The 10,861-nt window shown below is 37.8% G+C and overlaps 1 pseudogene; it reads left to right on the forward strand.

Moving 5' to 3' along the window:
* Positions 1–3,185: 3,185 nt before the first annotated feature.
* On the forward strand, positions 3,186–10,748 carry LOC116188520 (annotated as a pseudogene).
* Positions 10,749–10,861: the final 113 nt, after the last annotated feature.

Raw genomic sequence — 10,861 nt, forward strand, 5'->3', positions numbered from 1 at the left:
CCTTGTTGCAATATAACTTTTATTTCTTTGGGTGCAGCATAATATCCGAAAGCTTAAGGGTGTTTAACTAATCTAGTTTGAGTCAGATCGATCTAATAAAAAATAAAACGTTCTCCTAACAGATTTAACCATCTTTTGTTATGAGATATTTTGGAAGTTTTCACCCAAAAAAAGAAAGGGTAAAGGCCTGTTTACCTTTGGCTAATTCTCCACTTTTCTTAGAAAATTTTTAAAAAAATTGAAAACTGCAAAAAATATATTTAATTACATAAAAATGGAAAAAGAATTACTAGGAAAATTCTCTTCTCCACTATTCAAGTTTATCCATGAATTAAAAAAAATTCAGTGGTTGAAAATTTATTTATTTTTTTAGTTCTCCACTTTTCTATTAACTAATTGTCTGTATTTCTATCTTCTAATTTAAAGCTTTCCTTTTTCTTTTCTTAGTTTTCTATTTATAAATCGAATTTAAAACATTCTTTACTGATTATTATCTCATACCTTTACTCTTAAGGTTATAAAAAAATTCTTTTTTTTTCTTGAGTCTTTTCTTCAATATACTGTGTTTCCTTATTTTATTTTTATTTTAATTTATCTTTTATTATTTTTTTATTGTTAGGGTCTTTTGAAGATTTTATTGGTTTGTCGTTACAATAGTGAGCTTATGTATTAATAACTATAAAATAAATTTATTATACATATATAATGCTTTATTTTGAAAGATAAAAGTTGAGTTATTATATATATTATTTAAATTAAAAATTTATCATGTACAAGTTATTACTTGTTAAGAATATTTCTAAATTTATCTCAAAGCAAAAAAAAAAAAAGGAATTCTAAGCAAACATTAGTAAACATGTTTATATACTTTTATGTGGAAAAATAAATTTAAAAAAGGAGCACAAAAGTAGAGTTGGAAATGGAGAATTAATTTTCAAAAAGTAAACGGAGCATAAAATTTTCCTAATGTTAATTTTTTTTATTCACTAAACTTGAACTTGAGACCTTACTTAAGGGGATGAACTAACCCAATTTAATATATAATTACTTATTAAATTGGAAAATTCCCCTCTAGAGGTGTTGTGCTTTTTTCTTCATTTAGTGGGAGACGTTCAAACTCGATTAATTATCGAGACATTACTCTCTTTCTACCGCTACAAGAGGCATGGAAGAGAGGCTTGCCACAAAAAAGAATTTGATGAGAAAAGTGGTGTCGTGTAGCAGTACAGGTCTTCATCTAATTACTCAGAGATTTTGGATTCGATTATCATTAATAAGACTATTTGTACTCTTCATTTGGATTTCATTTCTACTCCTTATGCTAAACTCTATAGGTTTCCTTTCAAATTGGGGGAAACATAGGGTTAAATCACCTAGAAAACACGACGTTTGCTTTTTCTTTCTTATTCTTATTCCTTTAATATGACTTGTGAGTAGCATGTGCGATTCTTATTAGTAAGACTATTTGTACTCTTTATTTGGCTTTCATTTCTATTCCTCATGCTAAACTTCATAGGTTTCCTTTCAGACTCAAGGAAACATATGGTTAATCACCTAGAAAAGTACGATGTTTGTATTTTTTTTCTAAATATAGCACGATATTTATAAAATAATACAGAAAGATATGATCTTTGCTTCTTTTTCTCCCTCCCTAAATATAGCATGACCTTTGGAGATTAGTACAAAAATGCACGACCTTTGCATTTTTTTTTCTAAATATAGCACGACCTTTAAAAAATAGTACATAAATGCACGATCTACTTTTTTAATGTGCTACAGTCACAGCTAAACCTAAAAGCTGTGTTTTTCTATATTATTTTTTAAAAAGTCATGTTATATTTATGAAAAAATGTAAAGTTCGTGCATTTTTATGCTACTCTCCAAATGTCGTACTATATTTAGGAAAACATGCAAAATTCGTATATTTTTGTGCTACTTTCTAAAGATCGTATTATATTTAGAAAAAAATGTAAATATAGTATTTTTTTTAGGTGATTAATTCAGGAAACATATAAGAATTGAGTGATGGGCTTCATTTGGGCCTAGCAGCGCGGCCCATTTAGCCCTAAATATGCCCTTTCATGGCCATGGACGACAAGAGCGGTGTCACGATACGGGAGAGACTAGGTAATATCTTCATCTGACCCAATCATAAGACTCCACGTGTAAAGAGGAGCTTGACTTCTCCTAAGGGAGGTCAGAAGCCCAATAATTGTTCACCAACTTCACTGATGCGAAGCATGAGATTATAGCTCTATTTTTGTATATGGGAGAGAACCGAAAACACCACAAGCCGTTAGTTAACCGCCGTCGTAAGGAAATTGAATTTACATACTACTTTTCACTATCAAGTAATGCCCATTATTCTCTCCTCTCTCTCTCTCCACCACCCTCAAGCCGTTAGTTAACCGCCGTCGCAAGGAAATTGAATTTACATACTACTTTTCACTATCAAGTAATGCCCATTACTCTCTCTCTCTCTCTCTCTCTCTCTCTCTCCATGTTCCCTCCATCCCCTTTCACGCCATCACTTCTACAATGTTTTTCTTTTTCCCTGTTAATTTTAAATTTTAGATTTAATTAAAGAAAATTCTACCCGAAAATTTAATTAAAGAAAATAAAATTCTCTCTATTAAAAACTCAAAAAGTTCATAATACACAAAAATGGGTTGTGGCACAAAAGGACTAAAATTACTTTAGAAATGCATTTTCTAAAAGTAACGCATTAAATAAAAATTCAATTTAATTTCGTAGTTAGCACATATTTTCCTTTAATCTATGTATATGTTAATGGATTCCCAATTCACTAAAGATTCAGAATTTTTTTTTAGAAAAAAGAATATGGTTAAGGCTAGATTAGTATAGAATTTAAAAAGATTTTCAGAACCAAATCTTCCAGTTTTGGCGGGCGGTTGAAGAAAAATTATTTTGGGTACATCCCGAGGTCGAACATCTTCAAATTTTAAGAGGATATGCCTCACTTTTGTAAGAATCAATGAAAAATATCACATAGACCGAAACATTCATGAGCAGTTGACAAGAATTTCGAATGTCCAAGTCATCCCCAGGAAATGCTGGTCCCAGCACCGTACCTTCCGTTTCTTCTGCTTTGGCAGAGCATGGCTCTGCAACAGACAACCGTACTACCTTCACCTCATTCCGTTTCCGATCTCATTCCGGTGAATAACTTTTTTGTTAACGAAACGGCCCTGAAAGAGAGATTTTACAAAACAACCGTGACCCTAAAACCCTAAAAAAGCTTCTCTCTTCTCTCTCGCAGATTTCTTCATCTCTGTCTCCTCACGACGAACACCACTACCACCTCTCCCATCGCCAACTCCATCACCTCGCGTCTCCGCCCAACAGAGCAGCGAGCAGCGGAAAAGAGGAGGTTGGCGCCGGCGGAACAGGGAGGGAGTGATCACGGCAGCGGAACCGAGAGGCCGGGGAGGGGAAGAATCTGACGGCAGTAGTGGAAGAGGATTCTGTCGAGAGAGAGTGGCAGATTAGGGTTTATGATTCTTGTTATTAAAAATAATAATAATAAATAAATCAGTACACGCGTCGTCGGAGGGGACAGCTGCAAATGTACATCGGCGGGGACGATACACGTGTCTAAGCACGGCCGCCGATAATGAGGCCGACGACGCCCAGTCATTTGCATCCGTCTCTGCCCCCTTCCCCTGCTCCGCGTCGGATTCCCGAGTACAGCTCGGTTGTTTTTGTTTCGTATGAACGGCAGTTGCATTTGGACCACAATGTGAAGAATGTGCGAAGGAAGGGAGACAGAAGGTCGCTGCATCCTTTGCGATGCATTGGCCAATCTAAAAGATCCGAAGCCGTGGAGAGGAAGCAAGAGGAGGTTGGTTCTGATGCATGTGGTTTCACTTTCCGCATGCCTTGCATTGATTGAACGCAGATGCATGAGATTCTCTCTTTTTTTTTTTCTTTGTCCTCGACTATTCATTCATCTTCTTGTAATTTTGAAGGCACCACAAGAAGTTGGAAATGCCTTTCTCAAGAAGAACGTAAAGAAGGACCGTGGTGAAGAGAGGCCGGACGATTGCATTGACCCTGAGACTCCTCCTGGTGAGAAGAAGAGGCTGTCGAAGAGTATGCGGAGACGCTACGATCCGAAATTTGTCGAGAAATCGTAAGCATGAAATGCTTTGCTTGGATGCGATTCATGTCGATTCTCTGCGATTTGGAGCTTTACTTGTCTTTTGTTGTTCTAGGTGGTATGAATGGTGGGAAAAGTCGCAATTCTTTGTTGCAGATGCCAACAGCTCGAAGCCGCCATTTGTGATTGTGAGTTTTCCGTACTAAAAAGTGATATATGGAGATGGTAAAATTGGGTTGGTCATTGTCTTGATGCTGGGGAGTATTTGTAACTCTGGTTGTGCTCACAGTAGAATGCTGCTGTATCACAACTCTGGATTTATCTTCCTATTCAGAAAGCAAATCCAAGGAGCTAGATTTTATCTTCTATTTGCCACTCATTAATTAAGGCATGCCCCGGAGCCTCAAAACATCTCGAGATTTAAAAAAAAAATTCTGAAAATTTGCTCCTCTCTTTTCCCGCTTAGATATGATGCATACTTTGAAAAATATACGATACTCTCTGATGTACTTCGGTGAATCGTGATGTCTTGAGTTCCTTTACTATTTTATTGATTATTATCGTTTCTAGCTTTTGAGACTACATTCCTTCACCATGTTAGGTTTTTTGTCTTGTCCTATTTCGGATTCTATAGGTTCTTCCCTGTCCAAATGTTACGGGGGCGTTGCACATTGGTCACGCACTTACCACTGCAATAGAGGTTGCACAATTGAGCCGTTTCTACTTTTGTTTTTCCCTATTGGCTTTGGGAATATCCTCTTGATATTTCTCTATCAAGCAGGATACTATTATCAGATGGAAGAGAATGTCTGGATATAATGCTCTGTGGGTCCCTGGGATAGACCATGCTGGAATAGCAACACAGGTTAAATTTCTTTCTAGCCTTCAGTTTTTGATTCCTCTTTTGCCAACAAAAAAGGAAGTTATATATGTTTATTGAAGAGTTTAAGGAAATTCTTAGATAATTGTTTTAACAAATGGTACTCTTTTAAACCCATATTGCAGGTTGTAGTGGAAAAGAAGCTCATGCGTGAAAGACATCTCACGAGGCACGATGTTGGTCGTGAGGAATTTATTGCTGAGGTGAGTTTCATCTCCTAATTAAGCATCGAGCAGTACTTCATTTTCATAGCAACCTTAGCAAAATTTAATTTTATTCATGTAAAAATGCATCCAAATGATTTTTTTTTCCCTTTTCTATCTTGAAAAAAGCAGGTACGGAAGTGGAAGGAGGAGTATGGTGGCACTATATTAAAACAGGAACGCCGTTTGGGTGCATCCCTTGACTGGTCCCGCGAGGTGATTGTTTTTAACTTTAGAATTTATTCATGTTCTTGAGTTAGTAATGATGACGATTGATGTGTATTTGTTTCATTGGTCATACTTGTCTGCTCTATGGATCTGCATTGTTCTGCATGATTACAGAAATTTAATAATCAATCTCGACCTCTAACTCTTTCCTTTATTTTTTTGTTTCAGTTTTTTACAATGGACGAGAAGAGATCACGGGCTGTTACAGAAGCATTTGTTCGATTACACGACGACGGACTTATCTATAGGTATGATGATTCAACTTTTTCTCCATTATTTAATGTTCAATGGAATGTTCACACTGCTCTTGTTCATATACTTTCACTTACATTATGTGTTTGGCCTCATGGCCCTGAAGTTCCTTGGATCTGTACATTAAAATCTCTTGTCACCGATTGCGTAATTTAGTTGGTTCTGTTTTTATTATTTGTTTATTATAGATTTTTCACATGATTGTATAAGCTGATGGATACTACTGTCTTTCTTCCCCTAGAGATATCCGCCTCGTGAACTGGGACTTCACTTTGAGATCAGCAATATCAGAAATTGAGGCAAGAATTTGATCTACAGTTAATTGTTGATGTTGAGACATGCTCTTTTCTTAGAAGGATGGACTTACCTCGAACTTTGCCCATTTGTAGGTAAATTACGTGGACATAAAAGGAAGAACCCTTCTGCCAGTACTGGGATGGAACCATCCGGTGGAGTTTGGTGTCTTGGTATTCTTTGCATACAAAATCGAAAAACCTCCTGAAGAAGGCCTGCAAGAGATTGTTGTTGCAACCACAAGGGTGGAGACAATGTTAGGTGATGCTGCTATTGCGGTACATCCTGACGATGAAAGGTATAAGAAGCTACACGGAAAATACGCTATGCATCCCTTCATCGAAAGAAGAATCCCTATCATCTGCGACGAAATTCTTGTAGATCCAAGTTTTGGCAGTGGAGCTGTTAAGGTAGGAAGACATTTGTAATACTCTGAAACTGTCTAAATTGCGTTGTCGTTATATGCTTGACACAGGTTTTTGTACGTACTTTTGTTTTCAGATCACTCTGGCACATGATCCAAATGATTTTGAGGTCGGAAAGCGTCACAATCTAGAATTTATTAATATTTTCACTGATGATGGCAAAATTAATATAAATGGTGGATCAGAGTTTGTTGACATGCTGCGTTTTGAGGCTCGTCAGGCTGTGATTGAGGCACTGAAGACAATGGTAATAAATATTGCCTGTTAAATTTTACATTCGGTGGGAGCTCTTCACTACTTCAAGAATTCGTCTCCTTGATTTGAATATATTTGCTTTTGGGGATTAAGATTCTAAAAGTCTATGGAATCCAATTTTAAGATGCGCCCACCTTTTCCTTGAAACAGCCAAGAGGCATATATGCAAATAAACTTAAGTCTGGGACTAGTCCATTGAGGGGATATAGTATTTTGCTGTTCTAATATGTTTCCTAGCAAAGAAGTAAATTTTTGCATTTTCCATTCCATTTTAATAGTTTGTTCATTTGCACATTTAGGGTCTTTATCGATTTGCTGAGGATCATGAGATGCAAATTGGCCTTTCTTCGAGGACCAATGATGTCATCGAGCCACTGATAAAACCACAATGGTGGGTTAATTGCGAAATCACGGCGAAGGAAGCTTTAGACACAGTTATGGATGAAGACCACAGGAAGCTTGAGATAATCCCCAAACAGCACGTACCCAAGTGGAAAAAGTACCTCATTTTGTTTTCATTCAGTCTGCTGCATATTTAAATGAATGTAATTATATCATTTATCTGATTGTGTAATTTGACGTGACATATGGCTACAGAGTATAACAGACTGGTGCATCTCAAGGCAGATTTGGTGGGGCCACCATGTCCCTGCATGGTATGTCACTTGCGAAGATGATGTAGTCGAGGACCTCGGCAAATACGATGATTAATGGGTGGTTGCTAGAGATGAGCAAGAGGCTTAGGCAGCTGCCGCAACAAAATTTCCCGGCATGAACTTTCACTTGCACCAAGATCCTGATGTGCTAGATACCTGGTTTTCATCTAGTCTTATCCCATTATCTGTAATGGGTTGGCTTGATGATACAGCAGATCTAGAGGCATTTTATCCAAACTCTATATTTGAGACCGGACATGACATCCTTTTTTTTGCTGTGGCTCGGATGGTCATGTTAACAACGAAGCTGGGAGGTGATCTCCCTTTTAGGCAGGTGATTTTTCGAAATTAATATATCTTAGAGAATTTATTTTCCTGGTTTTAGGGATTTTGAACACTTGATAAGTTAGCTTTTCCAGTCAGAAAGAAACCAGCGTGCTGAACTTATTCAGTAGGCAAACATTCTTTGGAATGTTTTCACCCAATTCTGGGGATTGTGCTTTTTTCAGGTTTATCTTCACCCAATAGTCCATGATGCACGCGGGCGTAAGATGTCGAAGTCTCTAGGCAATGTCATAGACCCAATGGAAATGATGAGTGGAGTAACCCTCGAAGGCCTTCACAAGAGGCTGGAGGAGGGCAACCTAGATCCGAGGGAAAGGACCATCGCGAAAGCAGGTCTGGCCAGGGACTTCCCTAATGGGATCCCTGAATGTGGGGCTGATGCTCTTTGATTCACCCTACTGTCGTATACAACAAAGGTTCATTCATGTCTTTGCTCAAATCACTTTTTTTATCCATGAGGCCTGTTTCGACACCCGACAAACAGCGCTGTGTTATTATGTTCCTGCAAACAAAACATGCCATTTAGTGTTATTACATTCTGACTTATCCTTGTATTACTAATTTAGAATTGATTCTTTTATATTTCATCCTTTTCCAGTCCGAAAAAATAAATCTCGATATATCCAGAGTGGTGGGTTACCGTCGATGGTGTGATAAGGTCTGGTCTGCTGTTCGATTTGCTAGGAGCAAGCTCGGAGGTGACTACATCCCTCCTGAAATCCTAGCTCTGGAGACCATGCCTTTCAGCTGCAAGTGGATATTGTCTTTGCTAAACCGGGCTATCGTCAAAACTGTAGCATCGCTGAACTCATACGAGTTCTCTAATGCGACCAAAGCCGTTTATTCGTGGTGGCAGCAATTAAGTGAAGTGTTTATCGTGGCAATCAAGCCTTATTATGTGGACAAGGACACTTTTGTCCCTGAAAGGACTGCTGCACAGTTTGTTTTGTGGTTGTGTCTGGACTACGGCTTGAGATTGCTACATCCTTTCATGCCATTTATCATAGAAGAACTGTGGCAGCGCCTTCCTTCACTGGAAGGTGTGGAGAGAAAGGAGTCAATTATGACGAGCGATTATCCTTCTCCTGTTGAGGTGACATTTGGTCTAACTAAGACCTTAGCCATCAAAAGTTCTTCCTACTCTTATTATAACAATACCCTTCAAGTTTAAATTGAAGTAGTAAATATGAATTCATTTCAGTTTGATTGATGTGTTTGGATCTCTTATTTTCAGTGTTGGACAAATGAAAGGGTGGAGCAAGAGATGGATCTCGTGCTGTCTGTAGTAAAAGGCCTCAAGTCTTTTAGTTCAGCCAATTTGACTAAGAAAAATAATGAATGGTAAGTTTCCGGGGATTTTCTTTCCTTTTATCCTATTTTTTGCAATCGATTTGTTTATTAATGAATAACCTCTTTAATATTGAATTTTGTATTAATGTGGTCAATCCCGCCGACTGTTTCACTTCAGTCTACTTGCATACGTGTACTGCCAAACTGAGGAAGTTTTGGAGATCATGAAGACACATAAATTGGAGGGGGTAACCTTGACGGGTCTATTATCATTGGAGGTAATGGCATTATCAAACTGAGATCTCATTACTGCTTTTTTTTCGTTTTCGTGTCGTGGTTTCTGAGCAAACTTGCTTTACAAGTTCTGTTGAGTGGGAGGGATGATGCACCCACCAAATGTGCATTCGAAAACATCAACGAGGATCTCAATGTCTATCTCCAAGTTAAGGGCAACCTTAATGCAGAAGCAGAGCATCAGAAGATCAAGAATAAGATGGAAAAAAATCTAAAATGAGTAGCGGATTGGATAGCACCCAGGTCCTAATAGCCCCTCTCAATTCATGTACCTTTCCCCTAAATTCTTTATTATCTTTGCATTTGCAGTAAGCAAGAGAAAGTCAGACATGTCATGAGTGTACATGGGTACAAAGAGAAGGCACCAATCTGGATTCAGGAAGAGAGTGCTAGAAAACTGTCTGGATTCAGGAAGAGAGTGCTAGAAAACTTGCTACGCTTATACGGGAATTCGAGTGTCTTCAGAAGGAATTCTCCCGAGTAAAGGCTGAGATGGGGACCAATCTTGAACAATGAACTGTTGATTGCGAAGAGGAAAATGAAAGAATCAACGTTTGAACAATGAAGGTTTAATATTTGTAAGTTTCATATCAGGAATCAATCTTGGTTTACTTTGGTTGTCATATTCTTAGAAGTATAATCTTCGTCATCTTGTCCTTACAAGTGCACAAAGCACGGATCCAGCTCAATCGCTAGTATATGGATAATTCCCCCGTATTCGGATTTCCATTACGTTGGGCAAAATTCAGGTGGATTCGTGCTTTGTGCACTTGTAAGGACAAGATAACGAAAATTATGCTTCTAAGAATATGACAACCAAAGTAAACCAAGATTGATTCTTGATATGAAACTTACAAATATTAAACCTTCATTGTTCAAACGTTGATTCTTTCATCTTCTTCTTCGCAATCAACAGTTCATTGTTCAAGATTGGTCCCCATCTCAACCTCTACTCGTGAGAATTCCTTCTGGAGACACTCGAATTCCCGTATAAGCGTAACAAGTTTTCTAGCACTCTCTTCCTGAATCCAGACAGTTTTCTAGCACTCTCTTCCTGAATCCAGACTGGTGCCTTCTCTTTGTAGCCATGTACACTCATGGCATGTCTGAGTTTCTCTTGCTGCCTGCAAATGCAAAGATAATAAAGAATTTAGGGAAAAGGTACATGAACTGAGAGGGGCTATTAGGACCTGGGTGCGATCCAATCCGCTACTCACTTTAGATTTTTTTCCATCTTAGATTTTGTGCCCAACATAATGGAAATCCGAATACGGGGCAATTATCCATATACCGACGATTGAGATTGCATGGTCATTTCGTGTGAATACGTTTGATAGCCTCCAAGTGAATAATTCTCATGTCATTTGTTTTCCAATAATTTCCTATTAAGCATACTAGAATCTATGAGTTATTATTGATCAACGTATGTCAAGCTGTTCTGTTAGACAATCATGAGGGCGTCCGAGCTTAATAAATAATTGTGGGCTGACAAGGTTTGTTCCAAAACTCGTATCCATGTAAACATCCTTTCTTCAATGGATACGTGTTATTACTTTTTTGAAATTATAAAAGAGATTTATCATTATGGAACAATCACATAAAAAGTTGATAAAAAAAAG

This window comes from Punica granatum, chromosome 1 (assembly GCF_007655135.1).
Source record: "Punica granatum isolate Tunisia-2019 chromosome 1, ASM765513v2, whole genome shotgun sequence".
Classification (NCBI taxonomy): Eukaryota; Viridiplantae; Streptophyta; class Magnoliopsida; order Myrtales; family Lythraceae; genus Punica; species Punica granatum.